Raw genomic sequence first — 23,114 nt, 5'->3', positions numbered from 1 at the left:
CATCGAGGGTGGCCAGAGTAAGGGGAGAAAAGAGGGAACAGGTATTGAACATATACTTTGAACAAAAGGGGTGACAATGATGACCCATGAGGAACTCCCCTTTGGATAGATGTGATGTTGGAGGTAAAGGCACCGGTGGTGGCTGGTGGATTTTTTTTTAAATTGGAGGGGCATAAATGTTTTCCCACAAATATGTGGGGGCGACAAAGTGCAGTGGGGGATGTTTACGGGTTTCTCTTCCAAGGAAATGTTTAAAATAATGGGTTAAAATGTATTTTACAGCACACGCGATGTGAAAAGGCATTGTAAAAATCGATGTGAAAAAATGGGTAAAAGCTGCACAGTTTGCAATCAGTTTTGTAACTCATAAAAAAATCCAATAGATGCAAGTTGCCAACAGTGCACAGGATAATTTTCAAATGCATTTTCATGATGCTTTTCCCCCGCAATTGATGCCAATATAAAACACTTCCATGGTAGCTGTGTCCACACATTTCCATGCTGGCTGCAACAATATATACCAGCATTCCCATAACTGAACATACTCCCGTTTGCTTTGCACATAATGCCGTTAATGATACAATAAGAAAAGACATGTTCATGCTGGTTCTAGCAGCATATGCTAGTATCCCTAAGTAAGCCACACTCCTGCTGGCTCTGCCAGAAAAGATGCCATGCTACAATACAAACACGTGTCCAGATTGGCTGCACCAATGTAGGCCATACTAGCCATATAAAAACTCATCATGTTCATTTTACCCTTGATGCCAGTACAAATTGTAAGGCCACATTAAGAGACTATACCAGACTGGCTGCATCGAAATATGTCAAGTGTAGACATGTAATAACACTATCAGGCTTGCTTCTCCTGATGCCAAGTAGAAAATGCCATGCCACATTAAGCCTAATACAGCCAGATTGGCTGCCAAATGGTGGCCATTCTCCCCACCACATGCCCTTTCCAAATCAGCAGCCTCCCGGGCGGACACATGCACATAGACATTCATACATCATTTTGCTCATTCATCATTCACATTTAACTATCAAAGGGAAACCACGTTTCTCTGACTGTGGAAACCTGCGAGGAGCAACCCCTCAGCTGCTTACTGCAGCTGACGGAGCGCTCTGTATTTTCACTGTGCTGGCTTGGCTCGTCCAAAATAGATGGTGAGTTGGCACCCTTTTGCCCATTATGAACAAGTCACCCCTGAAAGGGGCACATCACCAACACTTGTTGGGAATCTACAAGAAATGGAAGGATCCAAGCCAATCCAGTTCCCCTTATTCCTGCGACCTGCAGTCACTGTTAATGTCAAAGTTTGCAGTGGAAATGTAAACGTCCACCTTACTCGCATATAATAGAACTGAATTCTTTAATACTCAACTTCATTTAAATACTAACATTTTGTTTATATCAAAAATCATTCTAAAACATTGGGTATCTACTGCAGGACTCCAAATTGGCCAGTGAATACCCTCTTGGTGAGTGAGAAATGGTGTGATGTGCATGCATAGAATGGCCATTCATGCCATTGGGAGAGTGACTTTTATGCCTGGCTAGTAGCTTTCAACTTGTCATGTTTACGCCTGCTCACTGTGCCTGTTATATCCAACAATTTACAGACTTACTCCCCAATATTAGCCACTTCTGAATACTTTAAGCCACATCAAAGTCGTAAATATACGTAACCCATCGTCACTAGTAACAAATTGTGCTTGTGCAGTATGTTTGTACCACTTTAACTACTATGTGTTATCCAAAATTCTCCATTTGACAATTGTCCTACGTCTACATTTTGTTTCATTGTGTCCCTAGAGATGGAGTTGAACACATTCCAAACCAATCCACTGCTTTTTCAGAACTTTTCAAATAACGTAAATGCTTCTGTAAATAGATCTCTGGTGAGTTGGGGCCTAGCGAACACAACAATTCTAGCTTGGACGCTAGATGCAAACTACCTTTTTTCTATTGTGCATTATCCAATATGCTTTACATGTTCAGTGGGTGGACCCTTTTTTTTGTACACATTTCCAAACCTAGATCGGTAATATCACACAGTCATGTTTGTATGGCACTACCTGCCTGGGGAATCAAAAGTAGCTGCTGGTTCCAAGCTAACCAGGCTTCCCTTGCTACAAGTGAAGTAGCCTGCGCTCCTGGCAATTGCGAACCCTGCCATTATGTTGGCATCACCAAGAAAATAAAGACACAGCTATTGATTTCTGTCCAAGACCTAGATCATCAGCCAACGAAGTATGCCATGATAAAGGTTTTACAGAGAAGAGTGGACAGCTTGAGGGACTTAAACCTCTGTGAAATGGTTAAAATGTAAGGTGTGCCTGTCAACTTCTCGTCCTTGGAGCTGTGATCAAAGAACCTTTTAGTCTGTCATATATTTGGGAGTGAGGTGGCACACTTGGTTATGTTCCTCATGAACCACTTCACATGGTCATTTGTCTTCAAACAACCCAATTTCTGACCGGTTGAATGGACACAGACATTATTTTTTTGGGGGAGGAGGAGGAGGAGAGAGAGAAAACACACACCCACACACCACACACCACACATCACACACACCACACACACCACACCCCCCCCCCCCCAAGGCCACTAAGATATATGGCCCTGTCACTAGAAGCCCAAAGAAATTAACTATAGCTTCTTTACATTTTCAATGTGCGGCATTCCAGATGCTTTGGACTGACCACCTTAACTCTGCTAAATTGACTGTGCTTTTTAGGGCCGATGGGAGTTGTAGTACAAAATAGTTGAAGGTTGCCGAGCCCTTCCAGATTCAATCTGAGAAGAGATGTTTCAAGGGGTTCAGACCTGGCTGGTCGAGTGATGCTGTGACTGACGTGGCATTATCTGGAAGTCTTCTCAACCAGTTTGAGCAATGTTAGGCACCACACCTTTTCCCTCTACAGGCATTGGGCTGCTATAATCCCATGATGGTCTTTAATGAGTCATGCCAATTAGACCTTGAGGTAGTTGAGTTGGTACCGCTATTGGACTGTATCTTAGTAAGAAGCTATCGGTTGTTGTCGACCACTCTGATTGAATCCTCTTCCAAGTTTTATGTTCTTCAACATTGACACCAGTTATTTTGTATCCCGTTTTGGCAGCATTGCGTCACCTCTAGATGGTTAGTCTAAGCGATGATCTTGCCTGGGCATGGGTCTTCCAGTGCATTGGGCAGGGGTCTCACACTGTACTATGTCAATTAAATACTTCTCAGTAACTGATGGGACCGTGGCTGAATTTTAAGTGGGTGGTGTGAAAAAAGAAGTTGACAGAGTTGTGGTTTCTTAGCAAGTTCTGAATCATTTTTAACCTATAATCTTGAAGTTGCAGACCCCACCATGCCATCCGTGGGTACATCTTGGCAAGTGGATTTCTGTAAATGGCGTTGAGTGGATAGTGGTCCATTACAGTGGTAAAAGCCTTGGCATACAGAAACAAATGACGATACATCTCCATTCCACAGATAGACTCTCCTTTTCCGATTACTCGTATGCAGGTTCAGTGCCAATCGGACGTCTACGGGCATAAGAGAACACCTTCTTCTTGAGTATCCTTGCTTTCTTCAAACCCTGCAAAGATACCCTCATGGCCGACATGACTGCAATGTATAGTTGTTACACTGGATAATTCAGCATCATAGTAGGCCCTTCATTCAGCACCTGCAGTCCCTTTGCTTAATGCCTCTTAGCACTGGGCCAGTCGGATGTCAACAGGATACAGTTTTGTGACATTTTTGATAGGAATACTGATGGATGCCCATTTGTGTATGTAGCTTGCACAGTAACTGACCTTTTCTCGGAAATTACTGGAGACAACAGCTTCATGAGGATTAAAGTCGCCATGAGAGCTTCCACCTTCTTGGGTGTCTTGTCTCATGCCCCTGATGAAGAAATCGTGTTCATGGAAATGTAAACATTTCTTTTTATTGAACTCACATTTCATACAGTTCAAAGTCACCTTAAGTGCCATGTACACCCTACTCAGTGTATCTATGTTTGCGCCTTGAGACACATCGACCACCAGCATTATATCGCTATAGTTGAAGCAAGTCGGAATAGCTATTGCTTAACCAGCTTCATACTGAAACGCATCCTCTGCAGATGAAATTCCAAAACTTATATGTTGTATCTGAACGGTCAAAATTTGAGAATATGTGGCCCATTAAGCAGACTGTTCATATAATTTATCGAAAGTGCCAAGTGACATCCACTCTATATGGCCTAATTGGGCAAGCTAATCATATGCAAATCTTTCCACCAGATTCCCTTTTTACACTGGCCAATCTGAGACACGTGGTGCAGGACCACAGACAGTCTACCTGTTTCTGAAGCAGCCTCTTTCTGAAGGATGAGGAGTCACACCTCGGAGTGACCGAGAATTCAGGGCTTCATCTCTACAATGTTTCTGGAAGTCAGCCCTTGATGTAGAATTTGAATCTCATAATGAAAATGTCAATTGTTTTGCTTTGTCATTGACTGTAGATTGGACATTTCTATGGTTCCTTGCCACTTTCTGTTTCGGTGGGAAGTAGTTAGATTGGTTGGTTTTCAAACGCTGCTCTGTGTCATAGTCAGTTTAGTAGCAGGTCAAGTTTTCTCCCTCCCTCCTTCAGATTGACGGTTGCAACAAGGCCTTTGATGTCCCTGATCCTGTGTGAGTAATGTGGACTATGTCTGTCCGAACCTGTAATGTCAAAACGCAGTGGCAATTGTGAACAAGGCATCCAGGGAAGGCCTAGATATCAAAGGTTATGCCAGGACAGCAGATGAAGAGGAACTGGAGGGCAGTTCATCAGAAGCAGACTTCTATTTCATACTTGGGATGATGGTTCAGTTCTGCATGCTGAATGCGAGCAGACTGGTAAATCCTAAGAAATATTGTTTGTCTTAAGACCCTTCAGTGTTGTCCATGTTTAGTAGCGCCTTTGTGGCAGTTGCTCATTTGTTATTGTAAAGTGACAAAATACTCTGCGTGGGCCTGTTTCTTTTGTTTGGAATTGGGTGCTGTGTGTGCTTCTTTTGTAAAGCTTGTGACTGCTGTTTTAAGAAATAAACCTCATCTGGGGAGTGACATCCAGAGCTTGTGGAACATTTCTAATGTGACCCCAATCAACGCGGCAGTTGCTCTTGCAAGCCTAAACAAGAGTGTCTTGCAGAGACTTTGGAGATGATGATTCCCACCAGAATCCCTGCCCTCAGCAGAGGGTCTCAGCAGAGGCGGGCCTCTAACTGTGTCAACCCAGCGCGCACCACAGTCCCGCTGAGATGATGCAGTTGTGGCTTTTCCTCTTGTTGTTTAGGCTTTATTCGTTGTGTGCACAGCAAAACAGAGGATTTGTGACATTGCCAAAGCTTTCCTTTTATTCAGCAACAGTTCGAGCATAGCAAGACTTTAATGGGTGTTCCCTGTGTACGTATCATCTGCTACATGTAAACGCAATAGACGCCTCTCGGGTTATGCCTGTCTACAGTTCCACTTAGTTCAAATTCCTACCAATCTGTGAAACATGACAAAGACACCACTTCAGTGGTCTCTGCTATAATTGGTGCCCCAAGAAGATGAAATACTTTAAATAGATTTGTAGATTTGTTTATCTTTTATTTGCGGCATCTGGTGATTGAACAAACCATTTAGAGAGTGTGACTACAATCAAATTGTCATTATGGAACTAGATAAATTCCATCAAAATGGTTATTGCACCCAGGATGGGCTATATTCTGTTAATGATTCGCCTGCCCTTCCTGCCCCCCCGCATCAGATGAGATGTTTAAGTTCTTCATCAAGTTGATGAGAATATTTGTCAGCCACAAGCAACCAGCATGCATTACCCTGCCGAGTTTGCTTCAGTTGCCAGTAGGATCTGGTGGGTTGGTTCTCTCAGAAGTTGAGATACCAATTGTCACACACTGCCTTATGATGTGGATCACAAGCTATGAGGATAGTGATGTCTGTTTATAGGCAGGGATTAATAAAGCTTGGCCTCTCTCCACCACAGAATTGGTCACAGCTACTGACTCCAAGAATAATGTGAGTCTTTAAGAAACGTTTGAGAAACTGTTTTTTGAGGCTGCCCAGAATTGGGTGACCAAGCCCCTTCCTTTAAATGGAATCCTTAATTTATCCAAACAATGTCCGTTATCTGTAAGAGAAACCATTGCTTTGGCTAAAATGGTACTTAAGTTTCAGATACATGTAATCTTCATAATAAGAAAAGATGGCTGCCATTTGAGGAGTTGACATCCAAGGGACCTGAACACCTGCTTACAGTGGGCAGAACAAATCTGGCATAGAAGAGTTGGCCAGTTGCTTCACTAACACCTTTTGGAGTTTGCTTAAGGCAATCGTGAGCAAACCCATCTGTGGTTCACTAATCCTTGCCTTGCTAAGGCAAACAAAGGAGAATCTGATTGGAAGATTGTCTGAGGATCTCTCAAGAAGGCAACACTAGCTGGTCTGGTGTGGTAACATTGAGCACCCATTTGTGGACTGGGTCATCATGGTATGCAAGAAAAGATCTGGCATTGTGCTTACTAGACAAGATTTTTAGAAGAGTGTGGTGGACACACATACTGGTTTGGGTAGTATACATGTCACTGGGACGTTTGCACATATGCTGTAGGGGAGTAGAAAAGTTTTGTCCTTGGAAGAAAAGTTCAGAACAGAGATAAGTGATCCTAGACTCCTGCAATCCCAACAACTGACAGCTTTGTGTTTTGGACGAAAACATGTTTCCCACTTCGACAAGGTCTGGTTCAGACAGGTGAAGATGTTTACCATAAGAATTCCCGGCAAGCCCTTCAATTGAGGGCTAGCATTACAGAGACTCTTTTGAGAAAGCTGCTTACAGATACAAGGGGGATTCAGTCAATCTGATTGGCTTTTGCTTAACATTGTGGTGTTCCAGAAATGGGAGTCGGACCACTGGATATGATTCAAACAGAAGATTTGTAGGAACCTAAATGAAATCATTCAGTACAAAAAAGAAGGTGGGTGAGGCGCGCACTCCCGGTCCTGGTCAATTGAGCCTGTTGTAAAAAATAAGTAGCTGGGTCAAATCCCAAAATGGACAAAAATTCACAGGGTTAGATCCCTTCTGCTGCAATTCAGGTACTTAGTAATAACAGGGTTAGATCCCTTGCTGCAAATCAGGTACTCAGTAATAACAGGGTGAGATCCCTCGGCTGCATTTCTGTGGTCTGTAGTTGTTCTCCTCCTAGTGCTTTCTTATCTCAAATAATCATCAGGGAGGCTGTTGAGCAGGTGTGTCTAATTAGACTCAAAGGATTCTGGTAGCTGTAGTGAAAACGTTTTTTTCTGTTCAGGTGACCAGCAACCGACACCCCTCCAAAGCACAAGTCCTTCCCAAATTTGGGGGAGGGGAGAGAACCATCTTTATGATTCTCCAAAGTGGGGCACAGTCACCCCGTGGCGCTGCCTCTGGAGCCCTGGACTCCCATAGCATTCAGTACAAAAAAGAAGGTGGGTGAGGCGCGCACTCCCGGTCCTGGTCAATTGAACCTTAAGAAGGTGCTTGTCAAGATCTTTTGTCAGCATAAAAAAGTCTGTCATCAGATCTATCTAACTGGCCCCCACCACTATATAAACATTATAAGACTGAAAGTAAATGCCTGGTAGGCTTAGGATCTTGTAGCTGACCCACCTCCCCTCCCTCCCGCTGTGTTTAACGGTTCTTGACAATTCTTGTTAATTGAGAAGAAATGTACATCAGTTTTCTGTATTTGGCCTTTGCCAGCAGTTTCTTGCACAAAAGCCACTCTTCAGGAGCTCATAAAAGCGCGATTCACTTCTCAAGCCTTTTCAAATGAACTGCTTTCCCTTTCAGTCCTGCACAAACTTAGAAGTTTCACTGTAGCAGACAAAAGTTTACTTTTCTCATTCTTTTCCAAATACTTGCGATGCCTCTCTTTCATGGCAACTACGCTTGTTCTTAGGGTTGTTGTCCGTGTTTGTGCTATGTTCAGCTTTCTCTCTGGGACCTCCTGGCCCACCTTATTATCCGTATCTTTGCTCGGTCACTTAAGGACTTTACTGGGGCCCTCTAGCGTCTTTGTTTCCACCCAGCACCGGTATTTCCTCAGGTTTAATCTCTGTCGCGTATGTTTGCGTGGGATTGCATAGGGTCGGCGACTAGCATTCTCATGAACTTCGCCTCCCTTGTCTTTCACTGCTTCTTGTAGTTCCCTGTGTTTGTTGCAAACTCGACCACCCACCGCCCTTCTCGTGGCCAAACAGTGTACCTGATGCACTGCAGAGAGTGTCAGTGGCTCTGGTACAGGTGGACCGAATTCTGACATTTGCTGGTGGCAGCCTTCAAATTACCTCACCCGTGAGTATCTCCTTCTCTGGCTTTCTCTAGTGGTGAGCACATCATGGGCTCGCCATTGCTTTTGCTGGCTTTCTGTGGTGGCAGCCTTTGTGGGCGTGCCGTTGCTTTCCCTGGTATTGTCAGTGTCTCCCAGGATGCAAGGGTAAACTTAATTCAGAGTTGCAGGGCTCAACAAAGTTCTGCAGGCTGCTCGCCCACCATGCACACTCTGTGGTCCTGATTCCAGTTAGCGCTGGTTCTGTACGATGGCATTCGCCCTACGTGTCTCCACACCAGCTGATTGACTCGAACTCTACATCAGCCGCTCTCTACTTTTGCGATTTGAGGATCAAAGGACTTTGTGTCTCTGTAATAAGAAACAAGGTTTCTTTGGTTACTAGACTTCCCACATGATGCGGGAGGTCAGCATTTCTATTATGCAGAGGTAAAGGTTTTATCAAATAAACAACCTCCTTTGCTCTTTTTCTACAACTCAGAAGTTTGTCATGACATTAGTTCAGACCGCTCAGCGCGGAACGCAAGATCCTTAATTAGCGGGATGTAGTCAGTGAAACAACTTGGTCATTGGAATTCTATCTCGCTGCGGCCCCGTCATTATGCAACATTGCACTGGCGACGCTGGGTAGAGGTACGTTGCTTAGAAATCCTTATCCAGCCCCTTGAACATTATACAAATCAGCGACGCTTTCATGGTCGTTACAACTCTTCTTTCGACACCTTAATTCATTGCGTCCTGATGAGGCTGGTCCATTTGCCATCTTGAGGACCATTCAAGCCAAAACTCGAGTTGACGACATTGGATACAAATAGTTTGTCAATCAAGCCCTGTACTGTAATAACTGATATCACTACCTACCTTAAGTTTAGTTCAATGGTTGGCTAAGTTTCTAGATTGAAAGAGGTGGAGTAATGTCCATAATGTTGTGACACCGCTGTTTTTGGCGAACGACCTACACCATTATAATATGCTTTTGTTTTGTATCTTTTTTGTTTTCCTTATAAATTGTTTGAATGGTATGCATGTGGTAAGTATGCGGATGACAGAAATATAGAAGGGGTTGTATTGATACCCATAAATGTGTGGGAGCAGGTTTTGTTCAAGGTTATAAATATTGCATTATGACTGAGTTACGATTATGTTATATTGATAATTAATTTCATTAACAGAAATCAGTCAAAAATAAAAAAAAGCATCAATTAGTGTTTAATGAATTGATCATTGCCAAAGGGTATTTTTTCAGTGTTTCTACATAAACTGAGAACACTGGGTTTAATGGAGATCTTGCTAAGGATTGCGAGTCCTTCTCGCCTAAGGCGGTGTCACTCCCAGTGAGGTCCTGCTTGCCCATACCCCTAGGGGAGGGTCTTGCGTAGCAGACTTGCCTCCCTAGTCTCTATGGGGTGGCTTCCCTTTGGGAAGATGGGACAAATGCACTGCATTCGTCACAGCACCCAGGTCCAATCTCACACAGCTATGCAAATAAGATCCACCCTTTACTTTATTTACTTTATTAGATTTGCACCGCACACCACTGACCCAGAGGCTTAAGGGCACCAACAAGACCAAAAAACTGAATGAGACTGACACAAAGGAACAGAACAAACGGAGATCAGAAGAGTCCATTGTTCCAGACAAGAGGCCTTATTGCAAGATTAAAAATGAATAACCTATCTAAACAAAAACGTTAACTTTCTTTCTGAACAAAGCTGTTAAACTTTCTTCTGAGGTCCAAGGGGATTGTGTTCCAGGCTGTGGGAGCAGCTGTAAAGAATGCCCCTTTTACTTGTGACAATCTACAAGCTGGAATTTTTAATTGAATAGTATTATTGGATCTGAGGTGTGTATTAGAATTTAGTTCTAGCACTTCCCTTAGATAGAATGGCGCCAGGCTTTTCAGGCACTTGTGAGTAATCAGAAGGAGGTGAAAAGTTATTCTGGCTTCCATGGGTTGCCGGTGCAAATTCCTTCCATTGAGGTGAATGATGATTCTGATGGCATTATTCTACACAACTTGAAGCCGGCCTATATCAGATTTGGACAGGCCAACTAGTAGACTACTACAATAATCAAGCTTAGAACCGATCATAATTCTGGCTAGTATCTCTCGATTAGCTCTTAAAATAAAAGGCCCTATTCACTGTATGTTTTCATTGTTCATGTAGTATGATCTTTTAGCTGCTAAAGTTCTGAATATGTCTAATACGACATAATAAAATATTTTAAAGAAAGATTCCTTTACTACCAGATCACACTAGGGGGGGAAACATTGCCATGTATAGGGTTTCTACACTGACAATAAACGTGGCACCCATATGTGTACTTTTTAACTGGAGCATATCATTACCTTTTCAATATAAAATTAACTTTGGCCATTGCTAGTCTAATCACAGTAGCTTGCAGGAGATGTCATGTGTTCCTCTTTTCCAGCCTTTCCATCCCAATATGAATAATTGCTTCAACCAGTGGAACTGTAGGATGCAACTCTCTTCACCCATTGTCCCAAGTGTCCTTAACTGTATCCAGTTCCAGACCTTTCAACAATGTATTGGATTTGATGAGCAGGAACTAAAAGCAGCCCTCAGTATTAGGGATCACCCCATAAGCAGAAGCCACCTCTGCTGCAAAACTAACTTCCCCTGGAAGGAGATCAAACGTTTCAAGGAGCATGTTCAAGCATCTAAACCACATCCACTGATCTGGTACCTAATTTAAACAACGTAAACACTGGTTGAACAACTTGACAAGATGCTTATTTTGGTCCCATAGAGTAGAAGCCCATCACGTTTTCATGAAGTAAACAAGTCACCAAATGCTTGCTCCACAAACGGAGTATCTTAAAAAATGAAAACCGAATGCTTCTGAAAACCTGTGAAAAACCACAGGGTGTTTCACAACCTAGTCCCCGGGATCCTGTACTCGGGTGGCAATCACTTTTGGATCCTGACCCTGGGGGTGGACAAGCGAGGGGATGGGGGGGAATTACCTGGTTAGTGGGTCCTTGGGGAGTGGGGCAAATGCACCTTATGGGGAGACACGGTATCCCCCCTTTTCCCCCAGCCCATCTAATGCCTGTCCCTACCTATTTTAAAACTACAGCTCCCATAATTCCTCCCCACTTCACACTGACCACACCACAGAGCTGAGGTAGATTAGGAATCAGGCCAGGAAGATTACCTCTAATGACTTTCAATGGCTCTGTCGGGCACGTAATCCTAACCGTATTAGTAGATTTGTTTGAATACATTTGGCCGAATTGTACATTTGACCGAATTTGGCATGTACCATTCGACCAAAATATATTAGAACAAATTGGCTAATATACACGATAATGGGGAGCAGAGGTTGGGGGGGGGGGGTTGTCCCACACTCCCAATGATAAGTGTTTATTGGCCTTGGGGAGGGTTGCAGTGGTGTCCCCTGCTTCCTCGATATTGGAGGTGGGGGGAGAGAAACCCTGCGGCGTCCGAGCCGACCCGCGTTGGAGGGATGGATCTTATGCTGCAGGGATGAAGTGGACCAGGCAACAGGAAATAAGGTAAGTGGGGAGGGAGACTTGGTCAGTTCTCAGGCTGCCAAACCAACCCTAACTACACAAACCTGACACTTCTTAACACTCCCTATCAGGACAAAAGGTGGCATGCACAGGCTCATATGTAAGAAGGAAGGGCTGTTCAAACTAGGTGCCATTTACGTACATGGGCCTTTAAATCCAACCTGGAGGCACCCACACAGTCTAGTTCTAAGAACCAAGCCATGAGGTCTAGTGTTTTGGGTGTGGCAGGCCTGGAACTACTTTCCCTGGTACTACTTTACCTGGGCTATATAAACCACACCCTGACTGCAGAACATGCTTTGTGTTATTCTGCAACCAGCAGCGTGATGCTCACTGAGTCCAGCTCCTGTTCTTCAGCATCTTCCTGTAATCCTGCAAGAACAAGAACAAGATTATTCTGTTTTACCTGAGGAAACACCATCCACCACTCAGCATCTCAACTGGGCTGCAATCTGTGGAAACCAAGAGAAGAAGAAACCTCACTCACCTGTGAGTACTAGCTTAAGGACTTCCGGAGAACTGCTACCACAGCTGTTGTTCGAACATTGCGACCTGCAATAACGAGAAAGGGGAAAAACCATATTTGAACGTGCGCTTCCAAAATATCAAATTCCATCAGTCTTATCTGATTTCCATTGCGCTATGCCACGCTTCCACCCGGAGCACCACAGCAACATCTGCAAAGGAAAAGAGACGTATTCAGGCTCGCTTTCAATATTAAACAACTGCACAGCGCTGTACTACCTTAACGGATTCCGGGGGCCTGTTTTTCATCGCGCTCTCATCCACTCGCAGCACCACAGCGGCCTTTGAGGAGGAGGAGAAGAAGAAAACACAGGTTAGCTTCAAAAGACAATAAAGGCGCTGCGCTTCACGCGTTCTCTTACCTAGAAACGTGCCTCTCCATCCGGCACGCCAGCATCCAGACCTTCACACCCGAAAAGAAGGAGAGAAAGACATTAACGAATTCCCACCATAAACAGAACGAAGACTTACAATTAACAAACCTACCTGCCTACCAGCAGATTCGGGGTCTCGGCAGGCCTGGGCCCAAGGAAGGCGTACTGCACCAGAGAAGCAACTCGGTCAGCTCGCCAACAAACGTCAAGCGCCCCTGCACAAGAAACACAGGACGGATAACTCACCTTACAAATAACTAAGGTGAGAAAAGAACCCAGAGGGAGGTGAGAGATTCACCCATTAGAGACAGATATCACCAATCCTCCCTTCTGTAATTGCAGATTCATTATTCAGCACTGGGCAACTGCGCATCCAGGGTTCCAGATCTTGGACCCTTCCAGACGCCCCCGGGGATATCAGGTGAGTGTAAAGGTGAGGCTGTGTACGAGAAGGAGCATCTCTTCCTTTGATTTCGCGAACTAAGCTATCGAATTTGGAAGGCCAAGGGGCTGATCGGCACTTCGGTGAACGAGAGAGCCAGGTGAGAATTCCATACTTTCAGACTACAACCGATTTGAGAAGAAATAATTTACCTTTCTTAAAGTGCTTTGAGGTGGCCCGCTTCCCTTCCGGTTGAATGACCAAGTCTGGGAGGAGCAGAGGAGGTATTGGTAACGTCCTTGAATGCTACATGAAAGGTGTTGAAGAAAGAAACTCTATTAACACGACCAGTGAGTTATCAAAGGCCCGGCTTGTGTTCAAGGCAAATTAAACTGTAAAAAGAGTTGAAGGTTGGGCGTGTGCCGATTTACACGTAATGGAAAAGACTTCCTGAACTGTGATGAGAGTATACTGTTAAGGATTTCAGTCGGGCACACAACCGGGTCTCGCCTAGCATGCAATGCACCAATGAAATACTTATTTATTATGTCTATAGGTTCAATATTCTGAGCGATATACCACTCATCACACCTGTCTCAAAATACCCCCCTCCCTCCTCCCAGGTCACAGTGGACCAGGAATCAGGCTGGATGGTAAAGGTAAATAGTTATTTATTATTTAAAATTAAAATCACACACATAAAATATATATATATATCTATAGCAGCAGTTAGCAATCACCAATGTGGTGACAATACAAATCAGAAAATGAGTAAGGCAATTGAATTCACTTTTGAGCAGCACACAGGAAAAAGAACAGTTTTGGTTTGTGAAAAGATAGTGCTTAGGTTAATAGTTCCAAAAACAAAGTAACTCTACTTTGTTAGGAATGGCGCTTCTCAGTTTGCCCCATTCGGTTGCTGCCAATTCATAAAATGTGTATAACAATCTGAGTAAAAAATAGTAAATAAATTCAAAGGTATATGTTTTGTAGCGGGAAATGTTTAATTCACATTCATGTAATTTTCCTTAAAATGACATGATCTTGCACATCCAAAATCAGTAAATAGGTTTACATCTTGAATTGCCCATAATACGCAAGTGCCAATGCATTTCGGATTAAACCTTCTTCAGGGCGGTATTATGGCAAAATTAGTGTCACATAACTGATATTACATTCATATCTGGTAAATATTCAAACAATGTAACATTCCCATTAAATCAATACAAAATCACATACCATATCATGTGTGGATAGCATCCGTGCGCATAGGTGAAAGAAAACAAAATAAATACATACATTAGTTAGCTAGCAGTGTAATGTACTCTATCTGAAGATATGGAATTAATTTGCATGTCCTACCTGAGTTAAATTCTTGACTATGTACGTGCCTGTACACAGTTGTATCTACAAACAGAAAACAGAAAGATTAGATGTCACTCTACTTCTAGTCTTAAAGAAGTCAGCACATGTAGTCTATTTAGCGAGCCGTTCTTACCGTCCAGCTTCTGCTCGCGAGTCGTGTGAGCCGTTGTAAAGCGTGCTCGCGTCGGTTCACTTTCCTTTTGTTAGTTGCCATGGAGATGTTGCGAGGCGTTGTGGTCCGGCTGGAGCACGTACGCCTCGCGCCCCACCCCCGGGCGTAAGCCTTGGGGCGGGGATGTCACCATGGAAACTCGAAGGCGACGGATGCCTTGGGTAGAAAAATATCTGTATGTGTTCGAGAAAACTCAGCGCTCAGAATGTGGGCGTCTGATGCCTCTATAAATTGGCAATACGGTGAATGTAAAAAGATAGTGTATCTGCATTGCAAGTGAACACGCAGAGGTAGACAAATTGAACCCCAGGTCGGGGATGTTACCATGGAAACTAGGAGTGAACGCACGCGTTGTACAGAAAAGGATCTGCTAATGTACAAGAAATGTATGCGCTGTTAGAGCGTACGTGTGTTGCATCTAGTATTCATCAGTTAGCAATTCGAAAACTTGAGAGAAGGGGATGTGTATGCGTTGCAAGAGAGCACCTGGAAGTAACCAGGTTCAGCCCCGTGCCTATCTGATGGTATAGAGGAGTATAGATGGACCTTCTATACTCTTTTCGAATTGCTAACTGATGAATACTAGATCACAAAGCTTATGGTAGGGGCAGAATTACAAACCACACACACACGGCTGTGAGTGGTCAAAGGCACTTGCCTTTTTCTGGTTGGCAGTCAGAAAGAGCTGTCATCTTTTATGATGTGATTTGGAAACTCCCACATTGATTTGAACCACAATTTAACTTTTGCACATTTCTATAATTATGCCCTCTACTAAAATCGGACACATGCATTATATATTTTGTGGGTAATCCTTGCGTCCAATTCCCATCTCCGTGAGCTGTCTTTGTCGTTCTGTGGAATTTTGTCAATTTTAATCATAACAGTTTGGCCTAACAATTCCTAATTCAGTACATATCTGGGCAATTATCACTAGAATGTGGATATACAATATTATATTTACAGCATCAATACTTTTGCCACAATTGGTACCTTATGTAGTACAGGGTTCACTAACGTCTCCACAGAAAGAGCATAACATTAGATTTATAACTACCAATTTTTAGATTTGTCCTCCTTCATGGGGCAAAGTTAAAGATTTTCAAAACTTAATCACAGATGGGCATTTTAAACAACATTTCTTTCAGCAGTTTTTTTTCTCTCCTTTCAACAGACAACAGCTGTCACATCCCTTTGATCGGGGTGGGGTGTAGAGGGAAGTTTCGTGCCCCTCCCTAGAAGGGATCAGTGTTCAGCCTGCCATTGTCCTTGGCTCAGCCCAAGGCGAATGTTTAATGTCTTTGTTTTAGAGTTCTAAATATGTGAGAACCTCCAGCATCAATTAAGCCTTCCTGGTAGCAGCAGAGTGTCAACATGAAGTGTCCTCTTTCCCAGGCTGGGCACTGTCCAATCAGAATTAACCAGCTAACTCCAAACTGAGTTACTTTAAGATTCACCTAAAATCTTTCATTTAAAATATATAAAATGAACATAGTTTATAGGGGATTTGACATTTAAGATAATTAAGCCCTTCACAAAAACATGCTTTTAAACAGGCACATTTTGCACTTCTTCATGGAAAAAGCACATTTAAACTGGAGCCTTTACATCAGAGTTTCCTCTGCAGCATACACATCTATTCGTCACCATTTCTTTCCTTGAGTGCTGGAGTTTGCTTGCATTCTGGAAGTAAGTATTCAGCCTTTGCTTGGAGTTTTCTCTGCACAGCTGAAATTGTAATATGTGCCACTTTTAGCCGCATTTTTCCTGTGGAACTGAAAGAAAAGTTCCTGGGTTGCCTTTTTCATGAAATACATTTCTTAGCTGCTGTCAGTCAGTGAGGCCCGGTTTCTCTGAGCCACCTGGAGGATCTGTGATTTCAGTACACTTTTAATTTCAATGGTTTCTTTGGTAAATCACTGAATCTAGCACCAAAACAGCAGCACTTTGAAGGTTGCAATTGGTTGGGGAAGCTGCATTTTAAAAGGCATCTTCGGTTTTAAGCCCACTTCTGTGGCCTTGCTTCATGTTACATGTAACGGCACCCACTGGCATTCTCCTGCAGTGAGTTCTGTTTTTACCCCAACTTTGACGGTGTGTGGCAGGGGTGTACATCCTTTTGTGATGGTGAACCATGCACAGTTTTGCAGATTTTTGCTTGCACAGGGGTTAGCGCATCCTTTTTTGGCTGTTTCTTTCCCCATTAGTAAATTGAGGCAGTGGGGCACATTTGGATGGGTTCAAATATCCCACAATACAAAGTAACAGAGTGGTCGTGCGAGGCAAATTCTCACATTCAAAAGTCTCTGTAAAGTGTTTGAAGTTGTGATAAAGCAGGAAACTAAGGTGAGAAAGTAGATTGTGCAACATCATAATATTAACCCCCACACTGATGGGAAACCACCACCTGTGACAATGGTCAAAAACCTCAGACACTTAATAGGCAGACATGTTCAGGAAGTGAGCCATTTCTCAATTGTCTTTCAAAAGTGCATGGTCTAGCCGACTAGATGCTTAAAGGCACAAATCTCAGAAGGCCCAAAGCCTACGGCCACACCTAACTGAATGCGCCTGATCTCGTCTGATCTCAGAAGCTAAGCGGTGTCGGGCCTAGTTAGTACCTGGATGGGAGACCGCCTGGGAATACCAGGTGCTGTAGGCTTTTTTTGTGCTCCATGTTCAGGAAGTGAGCCATTTCTCAATTGTCTTTCAAAACTGCATGTTCTAGCCGACCGGATGCTTAAAGGTCCAAATCTCATGGCACCCATGTAGTTCCCTACTTAAGTGCTTATGGTGTTTTTATGAAAAAAAAAGAAAACTTGCCCGACGCGGCGCAGTGCTGTCCTCCCTGAAGTCCATGTTCAATCTTGATGACCATAGCCATCAAGATTAAAAGTTGACTTAATGGACGACTCCACTGCTCGGTGCTGGGCTGTGCAGCAAAGTATTTTTTTTATACACACTTAGCACCCGCATAGTTTCCTAACTGGGTGCTAAGAGGTGACAGGGTTGGGGGCACAGCGAAGGGAAGAGAAGAGGACGCTGGCTACCCAGGCTGCTCGGAATGCGTGCTTGTACCATACAGTAGAGCCCGCGTTCCGAGCATCCTGATTGGCCAGTGCCCCCTCCCAGGGTGTTACTGAGTTAATGACTTAATTGGAGTTGTAAACACGCTACTGGTGTAATAAAAATGCCATACGAGGCCTGTCTTTAGCAACTTGCTTTATAAGCACTCTGCGTGTCATTCACTGAGGTCCTGTTAAAAACAAGCATTGGCAAAGCCAATATTTTTCACTTTGGCCAGGCACTGCTATTAGATGCCCAGGTACTTTTTGCACCTGCTATCAACAATGGGTAGTTAATACGGCTGTGCCTGGCAAGTGCCTTTCCCATGCCTACATAAAAGCCCAAACTCTTGGCATTGTCAATGTTTGTCAATGCATGTGGGCATTCTACAGCATTTAGGATTTCTTAGAGCCGCAAATGCCCATGTTGTATATGGTGATTGTCCATTCTACTTGCTAAACAATTTTGTACAGTGTCCAGATTGTCACCACTGTTGTACAGCTAAACCGCCTTTACTCAACTCCCCGTGCTGCCCTCAGCCCTGGTCTACAAAGCTTAATTATAACCCTTGGAATGTTCTCCAAGCCTGTTTTATTGGAAAGTCTGCGGGCTCTATGCCCTGCTGGAGCCAGCTAATTGTTCAGAATTTCACAATCCAAGGATTCTATCATCACACTTGAGTACAGGCGCGGTATAAATGACTTGTATATCACAACGTGCACATGCAACCAATGACCATTGCCTAGCCAGGCGCATTTTTATACTATCAACAGGCCTGTGTATACGCACCCACAGCCAACTACCCACAACAATTGTGCAGCAGTTATGGCGAATAACATTTTTTTTGTTGTGATGTAGGAGAATGTAGGGAACTTAAGTAGTATACATTTTTTTAAACCAGACCTTATTGTGAGTTTAATATAGGGTATGTTGGCTACTTTGCCTTGATTAGACTCTCTTCACAGCAAACCATTATATTTCCCAACAGCGCAGGTATATTTAAAATATCCATTTGCAAGCATTGTCCTTCAAAGTAAATGTTAATCTAATTTCCAATGATCGTTGGATAAATGTATGCTACTCATAACCAACTGCGTACAGTCGGGACTCATTAGGTTTTCATCACCATCCTGTTAATTTCAGGGCATACCGAACGCCTGCCTAAGGGAACTTGCATTAGTTACATAGGAGCTCTGTTCCCTGATTCTGCTCTATTTCAGGGAATTGCCAATGCCAGCATGACGGCTACTGAACCCTGGTATGGGGGTAAGTCCTCTCTAGAAACTGGACCTGTGGTGAGCATTTCTACCGGGGTTCCCATAGGCATATGCAGGGATCGAAAGTGGGATTTGTTGACAAGGAGCAAAAAGCAACTCCTGGCTATGCAGCATAACGTGTTAGGCAGGAGCTACCTCTGGGGAACCAGGAGCTAGTACAGACTGTGCAGCAAATCTAACTTTGCATGAAATACAAACTCTAAGTTTTTGTCAATTTCATCCTATATATGCTCTAAATGGCCCTTAAGGGAGTTCTTCAACAACCTTCAAGTACATCCACACACAAACAGTTAATAGCGCATAGTTAGGTTTCTATGGCACCACTTTCCCCAGGGGTCAAAAGTAGCTCTTGGTAGCTATTGGTTTCTAGTTAACAAGGCTCCCCTTGGCTATAACCAGGAGCTAAATAGCTCCCAGCTCTTGGCAATTTCGAACCCTGTATATGTACCGGCTGACTTCATTAAGCAGCTTCTTATGCTGTGCAATTGAATTCTAGAGCAGGCCAAGCATACCTGTGATTCAATTCAAAGTATGCACTTTACAAATGATCAAACTCGCTCCTGCATCGTGTGCCGGATCACAGTTGAAATGCTTTCTGTTTTGAAGTTCATCTCTACCAACCACGTTTCAATACATTTGCATTGGAAAAACGGGTGTAGGCTGTTGCATGTGTGTGGGTGTAGGAAACCCTTGCGGGGGGACGGTGGGGTTGTGTGTGTGTTTCAGAATAGGTTTTCCTTGTGGCGAGTGTTATAATTTTAGAAGTAAGGGGCGTTTGACAAATGGACTTCCTCACTGTTATTGCTACTCATGCCGTTCAACCTTGTAGTTTTGGCTGGAGTGCCCATTCAAGGGATGGACAGTGCCTTGTTTGCTTATTATTTTCACCCTTTTTGTAATAGCACAGCAAAGCGACGTGATGGAGGCAGTGGTTTAAAATCAGTTCAAATGTTTTCCTTCCATTACTCTGCAGTTTACAATGACCGGTCGTGCTGTTCAACCCATTCAGAAACAAGAGCTTTTAAGGGCTATCGCCATTCTTGCATGACATCATTCTGAGAAATTCTACAACATGGGGTCAGTTAACTCACATTGGGAGAGGCCAAATTATCTACAAGAAACATAATTGGAAAAAAAAATTCCTTTGCTTGAAATTCCTTGCCTGGTATGCACATACATTCCTGCCTGGGGAGGCAGGCTTAGGAGTGTAGCTAACCTTAACAGCTCTTGTGGAATTCAGTGATTGTTCCAAGGAAGATTTAGTGCCCTTCTTATCATTAGACATACTATTTAGGTAGTATTATAAATGCGAGAGCTGGTCTGGGAAGCGTCAGAAAATCTTTACCTGTGAAGTGAAAAATTGTCTTGTCTCCTTTTATTTCCTTTTCTACTGGTGCATACACCCACAGAGGTAGGAAGAAACAGTAACTCTGAACCGCTTTGGGACCAAGAGGAAAAGATAATGGCTCTCTGAAGCCATTATGGGGTCTCTTTCGCACCCACTGAATACAAGGCTCATACAGAAAACAGAATGGGACTGAGACCCATCAATGCAATGAATAGTTTGGTGCACAGACCATGGGGTTGACGCCCAGGACAACAGAAAAATGAATCCTATCCTATGAGTCGATCTACTGTGACCAAGGCACAATAACTCGTAGTGTACTGTGACCCATGACCACAATAACGGGGATTGTGCGTGCACAGTGAGATGACACCAGTCTCAGCAATGCGCTATACTTAAAACCTTTGCATATAATTAATTTTCTTTTATCGCCTGATAAAGCCATCTTACCAACACGTTTTGCTACTATTTTTACCCCAGTTAATTTCTGTTATATGCTGGGCGCAGTCTTCTGAGGTGCTAACTTCTAGTTTTTTCATGTGGGTAATTGTTACTCAACAACAGCAAAAGTGCTTCCACGTGCATACATTGCCGACAATACACACCAACATCCTGTGACAAAGTTTAGTCCTTGCCTGTTGTACCCTAGATCACTTGGGAACTGTTCTACCCTGGCGACCTCCCTCAATCAAGTAGGTGAACCCCCAACAGGGAACTGTAGCAATTTGTTCATTTAGTGCTATTTTATCAACAAATAATGTCGACAGTACTAAGTGGAAAGTAATATAATCCTATTTATCAAGTATGTATATTTGAAATTCCATGTCACCATTTTGCCACTTGTAAGCTTCCCAAAGACTTTGGGCGCAATTGGTTGTGGAATACTAGAAGGAAGGAAAATGCATTTATTATTTCTTTGTGCTGCTTCTCTGAACATAAGTGCTTTTTGGTTGCCCATATTAAAAAAATGTTGGTACTCTGAGTGCTCAATCTACATATGCATGCTGCAAATTAGCTCCTGCTCGTAGGACAGGTTTGTGATATAACCACGTATAGATTGACTAATGGCTTTTAGTTTGATTCTTTTAATTACATGTTAAATATATTTATGCATTTTTAGGTAAATCCTATATGGGATATTTTATAAAAAAAGGAGCAAAAATAACGTCAATTATGAGATCATGATATTCTAGATGAACGGTTGGAGCTGTGTTATAAAAATGAGTCATTGTAATTAATTGTAGATCTAATAGGTGCAGGGTTTTTCTTCAATTATGCCCTTGTATAAATATTTCATGTTATTATGAATGTGTTTAATGTACTGTAACAACTTTATGATTTTAAAGTTAAAACAATTATTATTTTTTATTTATTGCCTTTTTTTTGTTTGAGAAATGTGCGAGTGCTGGCAAGTGTAAAGGTCTTACACATATAAAATCATGTTTTTTCACCAACACGTCAAAGCGTGTGGCGTGGATGCACTATTAACTGCATTGGTGTTCTGGTGCAGGTCTTTTCTAGTGCATGGGACAAACGTCTAGGTACCCTTACTCTTCTCAATGTAGGTGATTACAGTTCCATATCCCCCCTGTCGGCATTCGTGCTATTATTTTTTCAGATAAATAAAAACACAACATTACATTCGTGTGATTGTGCATAACACAACTGCCTGCCTCCGCAGAGTTTAATCTTTTCACATTAGTGCATGGGCGGGACCCAGAGATGTGCTAGTCATGTTGAAGGAAGGTTGGGAGCTGTAGTTATCAAGCAGTAAAAGCCACCCTATTTGCCAAAGGAGAAAGGCAAGATGACCCTTGTCCGAGAAGTGGTAAATCGTTATGTGAAGCAGGCCCAGGAGAAACAAAAGAGAATATACAGTTCTTGTCATTGACCCTTGTAATATTAGCCAAAATGTGATGCCCCCCTTGCCACAATACGAGCCCCATTTTCTAGGTGAGTGGCTTTTGAGGAGTTCATTTATTTCCCCATCTCCAATAGGTCCAAAGAGAGACTCGTCTGTGTATCAATAAATGCAAACTGCATTAACCACACAAGATTTTGTTGACATACTTAGCTGTGTTAGCTATGTGGGATTCTATGGCCTTCATAACCAAGACATTGGTATTGAAGTGCAACACGTGCTTGCCTCTAATAAGGGAGCTGCCATGGGTGCTGGGTTCAAAGCTCAGGTACTACAATGTGTTCATTTTTAATGTGTGCCTATTAGGTGGAGCTTGCTCAATCTATAAGTCGAAACTATTGCACTAGAGTACAGTTAGGGAGAAATTGCATGAGGACGGACACACATCATGTAGATGTTTGGTTATTTGCAAGGTCTTTCATGGTTCTTAACACTTTCTGCTATGCAAATCTTCTTTTTATTCATCTAACAGGTGTCCCAAATACACAAAGGAAACTTTTACTTTTGTCAACCTCAGGTTCATCATACATTATTACAAAATCTGCAATCATGTATGCATCATTTACACATTACAAATGCACATTGAACCTAACCAAACTCCACAGCACTTATTACGTATGTAGGAAATGTCCTACTGCATAATATTCATCCCAGTAGTACTCAAACTACATTTGTGGTTGACACTCACATGATTCTGCATTCACCACCACACCTTTCTGTCACTTATTTGAGTTTTATAGCTTGCTACATGCATATGAAGT

At 43.0% G+C, this 23,114-nt stretch overlaps 1 protein-coding gene and 1 non-coding gene across 5 annotated transcripts in view; both read left to right on the top strand.

The window, feature by feature from the left end:
* P4HA2 (prolyl 4-hydroxylase subunit alpha 2) overlaps positions 1–23,114 on the top strand; it is a 274,459-nt gene that overhangs the window by 32,286 nt on the left and 219,059 nt on the right. The window lies entirely within an intron of this gene.
* LOC138581469 (5S ribosomal RNA) lies at positions 17,288–17,406 on the top strand. The gene has a single exon (XR_011304558.1). It is a non-coding gene; the product is annotated as a 5S ribosomal RNA (ribosomal RNA).

Source organism: Ambystoma mexicanum, chromosome 3p, assembly GCF_040938575.1.
Source record: "Ambystoma mexicanum isolate Mex_15411 chromosome 3p, UKY_AmexF1_1, whole genome shotgun sequence".
NCBI classification, from domain to species: Eukaryota; Metazoa; Chordata; class Amphibia; order Caudata; family Ambystomatidae; genus Ambystoma; species Ambystoma mexicanum.
This window is presented reverse-complemented; position numbering and strand designations above follow the sequence as displayed.